Here is a 12,500-nt window from a genome sequence, read left to right as displayed (position 1 = left end):
TTAACGTTTGATAACTTTTTAGCTTAAATCATTCATGTATGTGCTTGGAATAGCCACGTCTAGAACCGAGTGAGAACTAGCTCAACTATATCTTTTATTAATATCGTTCTGAATAATTTTAGATAACAGAGTTTTTAGGTTTGTTATACCGTTTCCATCAATGTACACACACATTCGCGCGTGTGTGTGCATATTCATACATACATACCCACACACTCACACAAACAACAATGAAGATAAGGCCATCGTATGTAAACATCGATTTTAAACTTATTTATTTTGAATTCGCAGCGAAAAATGGCAGGTTATTTTAGCATTATCGATTCAATGAAATTGAAGTCACGTTTTCACATCTAGCTTATCTGTATAATGATAGACGAAAGTTACTGCAGTATAGCATTAATATGGGGTAGAAATAAATTTGATACCATCTAAATGAGAAAAATAAAGCTATAAAATAGGTCTCCTTATGGTTAGGCAAGCAAATGGATTTAGGCTAAATTTAGTAACAAATTGTGCAAGTTGCAGTCTTTTATTCGTGAGCATTTGCAATTCGATTCAATCAGAGTTTACCAGTTTCGACTGAATATGTTTATTCTGGAAAAATATCGTACATTCAGAATTTGTTCTTCCTTTCCGGTGGATCTTGGTTTGCGCCGGTCACGGCCGTTAGATACCTTTACCAATTCAAGGTCCAATCTCGGCTATATCGACAGCGTAATTGGGAGCGAATTGACAATCATCCCTGAGATAGCGATGGCATATTGACACGTGATAAACACATTCCACCGCCCTGTCCTCATTCCTCCCATGTTTATTACTCATCCGTGTTTGTGATGTATGTGTGTTTATCTTTACGATTTTCTACCTAAGATTATTTTTACAGTACGGCTAGATTTATCGTTGTAAAATAATTTTTAAAGGATGCAAATAGTCAGATGCAATTAATCAGCTTAAATAAAATACAGATACCCATCATGCTCCTCTTAGGTATCTTTATTGTTATATAGTAAAATGCTCTCGAAATGCAACAATGACAATTACAGGGAAAAAAAATTAGTAAATTAAAACTTTTCCACGCAGTTACTTGAAAACATTTTAGGGTTAATAATATCTTCTAAAAAGGGGTAGTACACAGTGGAAGGAAGAAAAGATTTAGAAATACGGTAGCTCATTATTTTCACACTCATATACGTTGCATCGTATAATGGATTAAATGTTAGCTTCTTTAGTACGACAGATAAAAGCCGATTGAAAATCCTAGATGGCGTCCATTTTTCAAGATGTCAAACAAATTAGCCACCTGATGTTGATGATTTGCTTAGAAGCATTCCAAGTTGTCCGATTTACATAATCTAGATATAGGTTCCTCTACAGGTCACGATCCTGAATCACTGTTGGATGCTGGCTGAGATTAGTAAATGTTCAGAGGCATCATTAAATGCATTCTAAGCCTGCATGCATATTTCTTCCCAATCCCATGGAATGCAGACACAGTGTCCCTTTCAGTGAACGCAGGAAAGTTTGGGATCCCTCCAGCTTTCTCAATTCCTATTGCAGAAAGTACCCCATAGACTGTAATCCATCGAATCTTGGATCATTGGCCAAAGGCAAACCACGTTTCCCAAGACCTTCTTCCTGTAAGGATGGCAACACAGATATTACTATAAATAGCACGCCCATGTCATTGAAATAACTTTCTCTTATCAGTCGTTGCATCCCTAACATGTACAAAATATTCGAATGATAGCCTCCTCATGACAACTTGAGGACACTACATCCAGAGACTTCAATATTTGTGCTTGATGGCTCTGCTTCACACATCTTCTTTGCAAGGAAGTGAAACCGCTCAGTCTTGATGCTTGCATCGCGAAGGAGGCTTTGCCAATTTCATGGTGTCGAACTTGTTCCTGTCACTCTTCTTTAGCTTCCTTGTACCCTTTTCGACCTCATCTCTGATTACAAACTGGATTTCTTGTTTTCGCCAAAGACCACATCCACCTACTCATACCTAGCAGCCACTGTCACTGAGAGATGCAGGGTGTGATCGATTCTCGTGCATGAAGAATTCTTACAAGTCATGCTGTCTGTTTTGGCAAGAGATGAACAGTAGTGAGAATAACTGATAGACATCTTTGAGGAGTTTCTCCTTAGAAATTATCTTGCCTATTCTTGTGTAAAGAAAGAATGGGGGTTTTTATTGATTGATGTTATGAAGGATTTTCACTTTCATCCTTTAGCCCTTCCAAAATAATTCGAACTGCTCTTTGGGCTGTCGATAATGTGTAGTTACCATTTCATATAGATAGATGGGTCTGTAATATTCTGTGTTTTGCACCAGTAGGTTTGGTTGATACCGCTTGGAATAGATTGTGCATTTGCATCAGTGCACAGAGTGATTTTACGTTTTCAAAGAAAGAATTCTGAACAGGGTGTCTCCAATTGTAATAGCATCTTTTGAACCAGACATGGCCTCGTATTTAGCTACTAGTCCACTAACTTCGGGTCCTACAACCATCCACCTATGAAGCACTGATGTATGTTCTGTCGACCTAGCTGCTACTTCGTGACCTTTGATCACTTCGTTAATTTGCCCCTGTGCTTAATTGGTCCCTATAGCAAAGAGATATGTTCTAGACTTCTGGACGACGAAGTTCCCTGTGGGAAACTCCTTGGCCATATTTGGATGTTGTTGAGCAAGTAACATCATATCACTGAGGTGAATGGGATCCATCATGCACAATAGACATTGTTATTCACAAAGAAGTAAGTCACCAGCTTTGAAAGATGGTTGCCAAATTACCCAAATTGTTCAATTGGACGCCAGATTTGATTAGTTTGACTTAGAGAACAAGTTTGCCAAGTTTGATGCTTTTATCATAATTTGCTTAATTTTTCTGTGATCTCCTAGACTAGGGTCATACCTCGGCTCTCGTGGATGTTACGTTTCAAGTCTCCTAGTGATACCTCCCAGCAATTATAAACATGTTATACACTCTTCAATTCCATCTTTACAATGGTGTTTTTTGCTGTCTTATTAAAGGTAACATTCGACGTTGGCCTAATACTCTATTGGTGCTATTTTACTTAGAAAACAGTAGATTTGTTGATGCCGTAATGTCAGCCTATGTCCGCATAGCTTCTCTACTCCCGATGTACACCGAGGAGTTTAATTTTCTCCACTATAGTAAGCATCCTTCTCCGTCGCTTGCGTTCACTGCCTGAAACCGTAGAAGGTGGAGGACATTTACCTGGCACCATTGGGCTTGAAGCAAGTTGCAATTTTAGCCAAAAATTAAAATATAAACGCAGATAAAGATGCAGTGTGATGTCGCGTAAGTATGCATAGAATCAAACTGTGGTCTGACACCCAGGGTCCTTTTTACCATGTTCTGATTGGTCATATGTTCTATAATGGCCAATAGTGTGCCTTGTACGAAATTATCTGGGCATGCTACTCTGCTCTCCTCACGCTTTCTGAATTTCGTTTTCCATACAGATGCGTGATTGTTTGTGCCACCTACGAGACACCACGTATTTTCTTCTTCCTGAAAAATTATACAAAACATAGGCTACATTATGTTCTCGCTATCGAACCATAATTATTACAGTACTGTAATTTATGAATATTTAGGTCCAAAGTTACTATTTCTAACAAAAAATAAAAATATGATAAATAGAAAATAGCTTCTGAAATATTATATAGCTAAAGCGAGCTTGTTTACTTAGTTTATATGGACCATTTATTCTAGCATTATTATTTATTTATAAACTGTTCTAATAGCTGCGTTCATTAGCTCTCGGAAGAACCTAATTATGTCAGCTTTGTAGATTTAAAAATTCAGTTAAATCACCTTAGTAATTAGATTTAAAGATTATTTGTTCATGAAATTAGGCGACGTTGGGATTAACAAAAATTTAAATAAAACAATGAGGTGTGTCTTTTGTATAGAATAAAATCTGCTTGATCTAGACAGTGATGTTCCTCACTATAGAGAATTAAATTGAATAAAGAACTAAGCTCCATCATAAGATAGGCTTTAAAACATTTTTAAAATAATGCATACCGATTATGTGATTTAGGCAATATTGAAGTATTTCTAGTTTTTTTTTTTTTTTTTTGAAGAAGAAATATTTTTGGATAATTTTCATGTTTTATATACTCTATGTCAACATTAATGTATTACTTATTGTGATTTTCTTTTTGATACATTTTATGCAAAAAGACCTTTTCATTGCCTTCTTCTGAAAGGATTTTAGGAAAAGTCATATATTCCCAAATATTAAATAGGCATTATCCACAATAAAAACCTATAGCATGAAATAAATAAATTAAAGAATTCCATAAGATTATTATATTAACTGATTCTTGTGTTCAACCTTGCTTGATCTTATAGCTGTTTCGTGATAGCCTACATCTTCAGAAGACTGATCAAGAATTATCACGAAACTATTCAGGAAATGATCTTATTTTTTTCTATTTCATTTTCCCTGTGGTTCTCTTGCATACAATTATATATACACACACACACATATATATATATATATATATATATATATATATATATATATATATATATATATATATTATATATATATTATATTTTTTATTGTGAAAATGATATATTAACAGATCTATCTACCTTTGTTATCTATAACCAACTAGCATTATTTCCTTTTTTAAATCCCATGTGTCGTGTCCAAATCCAGTTACCAAATCTTATCAATTCGTCTTGTTACTAAAATTAGTTACTGCACCCTGCTGCAAAATCCCATGAAAGCTGCAGCAATAAGAACAACAACAACAACAACAAAAGAATGCCACCTGCTAAAGGACTGGGGGGAGGGGGGGGGGGTTTGAAATGGAGGCGTGAGGCTGCGAGGCAACCATAATGTTAGTACGTCTACAGACGCCGGACTCGTGATGGAAAAGGAAAAGTTTGGTCCAAACCCTGCCCCCCTCCCCCCAATTATTGAAGAACATTATCGTCTTACAATACGCCTCTGCTTTCCCCTCCCCCCCACACCCGTAATTATGCTCCTCTTTTCCATACTGAAATCTCCATTGCTCCGTTAAATAAAATAGACGGTCTATGAGGAGAATGTATATCCTTATTAACACATGTTTCAGGAACTTAATACTATAGAAAACCAGAATACCTAAAAGTGATATGGATCCTTAAACAGACAAAATTCTGCCATGTATTTTCTAAAAGTTACTTAGACAAAACCGTTAGCGGATTTTTTAAAACTTTTTTTTTTCGCAAGAGCAAGGAAATTCAATAACGGAAAACGAAGACGAAAAAGAAAAAGAGTTCAATATGAGAGAGGAATGAAAAGGGTTCTGCTCTGGCAAAAATGTTGCCCAATCAATGTGTGACCATTATGCTAAATCACCGCCATCTTTCTTTTCAATTTGGTCTAATTTCGGCAACGTCATTTCGAAAAGCGACGAAAAGTTCACGACGGACTAGGACTTTAATCTTCCAAAAAAAAACCATCCCATGCCCAGTTTCATGTGGGGTTTTATATGCAAGTTTTTAGTCTTTCTTAAAAGAGCAATAATCAATAAGATATTTTCATACACGTATCTTGAAACAACCTTCTATTAATTAGATGGATCGTTTCTCAAGTGGACTAAATTTTTTTTTATTTTCCTGCAAAAATAATTCCATATCTGATAAAGTCAAAATTATTTATTCTTTTTAGAAGTATTGTAGATTAAAGGGGGGGGGGGGATATCATGTGAAATGTTCAAGGAGAAAGATATGGATCTCTGATAAACTCAAAATTATTTATTCTTTTTAGAAGTATTGTAGATTAAATGAGGGGGAAATATCATGTGAAATGTTCAAGGAGAAAGATATGGATCTCATTATATATATAAAAAAAATGTTAGTGTCCCTCATTTCTGAAGAGCGCTATTTTGCTTAACGTAAGGATAATATTCTCGACGAGAAATACTTGTTAATATACAGACAAAGATTATTAGATATTTAAATAGACCTTTCTTTCTAGAGTCACTAAATTTGAAGGAAAACCGTTTGATAATTATTTCATTATTGAATGGGAATATTATTTTCCTAGAAAGACAGTTTGTTTACTGTGAAGTTGAATTTTGATTTGGTAGTTATTCCGGTATGCAAATTGATGTACACTATTTATATCTAATGAACCCTAGTACGTTTCAGTAATATCACACGGGCATATTTAATCAGTTCGTTAGTATGGACCCTTATTAAATTGGGAAAACAATCTCCAGATGGCATTAACACATAAATTTTTAAAAGATGTTACAGATTTAGCCTGGGAGCAGACCTGTATTCATATAACATATATATTTATAAAACTGGTATGGGATCATCACTTTAATTATGAACGGTGATTAAATTTATTAATGGAGTAATGCACTGAAATTCGTAATCAGGGAAGTATTTTACAGGAAAAATAGTTTTAAAAAATATCTGTGAAAGAATAACTTGATTATGTAGGTCCATTAATTAACGTTAACAGAAATTTGACACAACAAGCTTAAAGATAGACCTTGGTTAGCAGAAGGTTTAATATTGTTACAAATCAGTAGTTTCTTCGTAGGCACAATATGGTCTTAGAAAATAAAAATCCAAATAAATTTTCTCATACATATTATTATTATTATTATTATATATATATATATATATATATATATATATATATATATATATATATATATATATATATATATATATGAGAGAGAGAGAGAGAGAGAGAGAGAGGAGAGAGAGAGAGAGAGAGAGAGAGAGAGAGAGAGAGAGAGAGAGAGAGAGAGCTTAAGGTTTTTATCTCCATATTCCTTAAAAAAATATCTGCATATGAATGTTCGAGCTTTATATTCCTATGTATCATCCCCATATGCAAATTATTGCGAATGAAAATGCAAGTTTATAACTAGTTTTATTTATCTAAAGTATTATTATTATTATTATTATTATTATTATTACTGTTATTATTATTATTGTTATTATTATTATTGTTATTTTTATTATTGTTATTTTTATTATTATTAGCATATATTAGCTTACTGTTGTTATTAGCTAAGCTACGGTCCCAGTTTAAATATCAGATGTTACAAGCCCAATGGTTCAAAAGAGAAAATAGACCAATGAGGAAATGAAGATCATTCCACATTTTGGTCATAGCTGGAATAAAATTTGTAGAATATTGTTTAGTATTGAACCTCATGATGGAGAAGACATGACGGTTAGAACTAACTGCATACCTAGTATTACGTACAGGATGGTAGAGTTGGGATGATCTTCATGCAAAGGTTGGTCAGAATTATGAAAAATCTTATGCAACATACATAAATAACTAACTGAACGATAGTGTCAGAGATAAATAGATAGATCATGAATAAGAAATTTAATAGATTGCAAGATTTTGTCCAATAGATTAAGATGAAATTCAGCACCTGATGACCAGACAGGAGAACAATACTCGAAACAAGCCGTAATAATAAAAGAAATAGAATTTATTCAGAAAATCATTAAAGACCTCCTCGGTAAACTAATACATTCCTATACTCACAATGGTGCCCATCAACAACTTTGTAATCTATTATTAAAGATTTAGTAGTGATGCCAAGAAAAGACCTTCCAACTCCCAACACGGACGAAGGCAGCGCTACAATGAAGGCTATACATATGAACTTCCTAACCACAACCAATTTAGAAGTTTTGCCCTAAGACCCTAAGAACTTTAGATAATATAAGAGTTCATTTACTCTAATTTTTATTCTACAGGATCTTCAAAATAGATATATTATCCCAACATTCTGTAGCATTTCCATCTCAATGCAAACGTATTGATAGTCCTTCCCCTCTAAAATATGCATTTGATACAATTTTACGTATATAAAATGCTATATGCCTCATTCTAATTTGCAGATGCATTATGAAACCCACCACAAACTAATCATTATAACTTTTTATTTAATTCTCCCTCTGACTGCATTTTTATCTCATGCTTCTTCCCGAGCCTTTCCCTGTTTTTCTTCGCTTGCCTCTATTCCTGCATTGATTTTGCCATCAGAATCATACAATTACCTTCTTTCCCCCTGCCAACATTCTCCACTTATATCCATTCTTTTCACTTTACCTGTCGCTTACTCCTAGGACTTTTTTTAATTCGTTCGTTTAATTGCTTTAATCATGCTCTATCTATCATGCAGGGCAGTTTTCCAGTCTGATTGATCGTTGTACGGGAATAAAAAGCATGAATTAAACTTGACCTTAGAAATGAAGAGTGGGGTTCTGTGTATATATGTTTGTGTGGGTGGGCGAACAAGCTCACACATACATACACACACACACACACACACATATATATATATATATATATTATATATATATATATATATATACATATATATATATATATATATATATATATATATATATATATATATATATATATACATATACATATACCTATATATATACAAAACAACAACAACAAATGCCGCCTTTTCTGGTGGTAGCATCCTCACCCAATGATTGCCGGACTAAGGTTCGAGTCATTCTCAAAATCGTTAGTTCCTTTGGTCGCTGCAACCTCGCTATCCTTGTGAGCTAGGGATGGAAGTTTTGGGGGGAGACTATAGGTCTATCTGCTGAGTCATCAGCAATCATTGCCTGCCTCTCTTTGGTCCTAGCTTGGGTAAAGAGGGTGTTTGGGCACTGATCATTTGTAGTATGGTCAGTCTGTAGGGCATTGTCCTGCGATTCACGAGTGGCCTTAAAACCTTTAAACATGTCAATTTATGTATGGGGTTTGGCCAGTTTTCATCACCACGTTGGCCAGCGTGTATTGGTGATGGTGGGAGATTTTCATATGAACGGTCTCAGCAAACCAACCTAGTATGGATGGCCCTGACTAGTGCACCTTTGCTAATCATGGTGATGCACGAGCCCTTTCACCGCGTTAAGGTATTCCAACTGTATAAGGGATATATTATTCAATGACAATTATTGCTAGGCTAATTCATTTACCACTGATTCATCTATGAAATTTCATATGCTTTATGTACCCACAATGATGATCTGAACGTTATCAAAGACAAAAAATGTTGAAGGAATTCCCATGAAACCAACACCCCATCATATAGTGCTATACCTTTTCCCATGCCCACATCTTTAGTGTCTGAAGCCTTTACATAAAATATTTTCATGATTTATAAGTTTTCTTCTAAGAAGACATATTTACGCAGCCCGGTTAATAGACTCGTATAATATCTTTTATCATAAATCACTTGGATTTTATGCTTTCTCCCAGTGGGCGTTCCAGTGAAGTTTATAGGCACTTTATAGAGGCTTTTTGATAAGTTCTTGGGTTTTCGTGTATATATCAGGATTAGTCAAACGACAGACAAATCATTTTACATGAAGTTACGTTCATAGATGGTGCAATATACGTGGATAGTGTGTTATGTTGTTTACATAAAAATTCGAGGAAGCAGCTTTGGGAAAATAAGCCCTTGATTGAAATTTATCAGCACATCATGGTTAATAAAAGAATGTGAATATGAGTTTCAAATTAAAGGAAATAGATATTCTGCTCGTTATTAACCAATTTCAGTAGTCAATTTAGATTGGAGTTCTTGATAATAAAAGAATCCACGAAATGCTAAAGAAACTATTATTAGAAGGAGTTTATAAGGTTTATGAAATCATATATTTGAACTATAAGGAAAAAGTTTATAACCAGAGGTAATAGTCATTTATTTAGCTTCAATTAAAGTCTTAGGTAACTTCAATCACTCCGTAACATAAGTCACCAACATCCCTACTAAGAACTGTCTCCTCCAGCCTCCGTTTCCAAGATTAAAGGGAACAAGCGGCAACTAAAGGTAATTACCTTCAACTGCTTCTCAAGTTTCGCCTCCTAAAAATCACTTTAATTCCTGTTTCAACTTGGTTTTCACACCAGACTTCAGTTGAGGCTTTGTTCGTCACAAAGGGATGGAAATTAAGATGTACAATACTCGTAAGCCATTTTTTCCTCCCCCCCTCCCCTCTCTCTCTCTCTCTCTCTCTCTCTCTCTCTCTCTCTCTCTCTCTCCTCTCTCTCTCTCTCTCTCTCTCTCTCTCTCTCTCTCACACACACAAATTTAAATAAGCAGTGGATTTAGCTCTGTGAAGAATCGTAATTGGAAGTCTTTCTTGCGAGAAAAAGATTCGATTTTTATTTCTATGTGTAATCTACGAACGCCTTTCTGACACGAATAGAATATGCATTTTTTCTGAATCCCGTTTTAGTTCCATTTTTTTTTTATCATCTTTTATATTATATTTTCCACAGCAAGTGCACTTATTCAGAATACGTTTTGAAGGCTAGATTCTAGGTTCATTAATTACTGTATAATTAAGGTTAATTAATTTTTTTTTTCAATTTCATTTGACCTACTTTCCTCTACTTATATACCTATATCAAGAGATATTGTTACAATTTACAATTATTGATAAAATATGATAGTAATAGTAATAATAACAATGGGCTTAAGAGTCGAGAGAACGTCTTTACAAGATCTAATTCCCTTTGATTGAAAGATGTCAGGATGGAAAACGGAAGATGACAAACTCCATAGAAATTATCAATTATTAACATCATGGGATTTTACATAGAACATCTAATTCTTGTTTTGAGGAATTAGATACATTCTGTGTTGTGAAGAATGAGAAATAGGGTTTATGTGAAAGTTTCTACGTAAACTATATAAATGAAATATTACGTGAGGTAACAGAAAAAAATATATTTAGGTTAAATATATTTGGAACTAAATTTGGTTAGGAAGGGAAGGATGGTATATAAACAAAACTTTATCTGTAATGAGGTTATTCCTTTTTTTTTTCTTTTTTTTTTACTTTTCAAAGTGATATAAATAGCAGTATATTAGAGGTTTGAAATAACGAGGCTTGTATGGGGATTGTAAAGTGGTAGAGATGGTAACACATGTGAAAATATGGATCAAGGTATATGGCAGAGGCATTAGCCTATGCGATTTGATAGATCCGAGTGGATAGGGGGGAAAGTTACCATATACTACCCAGTATGGTGTATGGTGGAGGAGATAGCGTGTGAAATTAAGGGGCTGTAGTTTGGCACAGCAAGTTGTATATGTAGAAGTATGGATAAGGAGTATCTTGGAGTATTTAGCATGAAATAGGGATAAGGGTATATGTATATTTATATATGTATATATATATATATATACATATATAAATATATGTATATTTATATGTATATATATATATATTATATATATATATAATATATATATATATATATATATATACATATGTATATGTAGAAATATATAAATATATATATGTATATATATTTGTATTATATATATGTATATATATACATACTGTATATATGTGTGTATATAAACATGCATATATGGGTGTATATATATATATATATATATATATATGCATATATATATATATATATATATATATATATATATATATATATATATATATATATATATGAGAAGTTAGGTCGTGTGAAAACAGTTTAGTTTGATTTTAGTAATTTATTCATGTGGGTAATAATGGAAGTTGATGTATTTGTGAATAATACTTATAAACATGAAGACTTACAAGAAGGAGAATATGCAAAACTGTAAATTACTGGTTAAATAGTGTAAGCGAAGTTTTAAAAGTGGAGGATATGCTCATGACAACAGTACAACATTTCCTGAAAATTAGGATTAATGTTTAGAATACACATTAAAAGTATATAACTATATAAGAACTTGTTAAGATCCTTCCCTCTAAGGTGCATTAATATTATGATATTAAATGTTTAAGTGCAGACAGCAAATTCTAAAAAGAAAAAAAAAAAAAATTTTCATACATTACATGAGGTGTGTGCGGTAAACAGAAGGCTTAGGGAATAAAGAAATAGGTTTCGTGAAATACGTCATTTGAAAAGTATAACCCAGTGATGGAAAAGGAAAAATTATCAACATTAAAATAAACTTAGATGAGACATTATGGTAATGATATTCCCTACATAAAATATAATGCAGTAGAGAAGGTTTATGAAAATTTGTTATATTGCTCTTATCTCACCAGCAACAGACTGAGATTTTTTTTCACCTCCCCTAAAATTTGTTCTCCGTTATGCTTTCAACTTCCCTAAAATTTCTTTTCTCTTTTCGTTGTATGGGAAATATGAAAAGAAATGGCAAAAAAAAAAAAAAAAAAAAAAAAAAAAAAAAAAAAAAAAAAAAAACATAGGACTTACTTTTCGCTATGGTCACTGTGAGAGTTCAGCACTACATGTTGATTCAACACTGACTGTAATTGAAAGACTCCCTAACCTACAATGGAGAAGAACATGGCGCTAAATTAACTGGAATATCGTGCATCATTCCTAATATTCTTAATGGATATCTGTTTTACTCTTATCTATTTTCTTCTTTTTTCTTCTTGTTAACATTTTTTAAGACC

This window comes from Palaemon carinicauda, chromosome 9 (genome assembly GCF_036898095.1).
Source record: "Palaemon carinicauda isolate YSFRI2023 chromosome 9, ASM3689809v2, whole genome shotgun sequence".
In the NCBI taxonomy this organism is placed as follows: domain Eukaryota; kingdom Metazoa; phylum Arthropoda; class Malacostraca; order Decapoda; family Palaemonidae; genus Palaemon; species Palaemon carinicauda.
The sequence above is the reverse complement of the archived record's forward strand: the minus strand, read 5'-3'. Positions refer to the sequence as shown.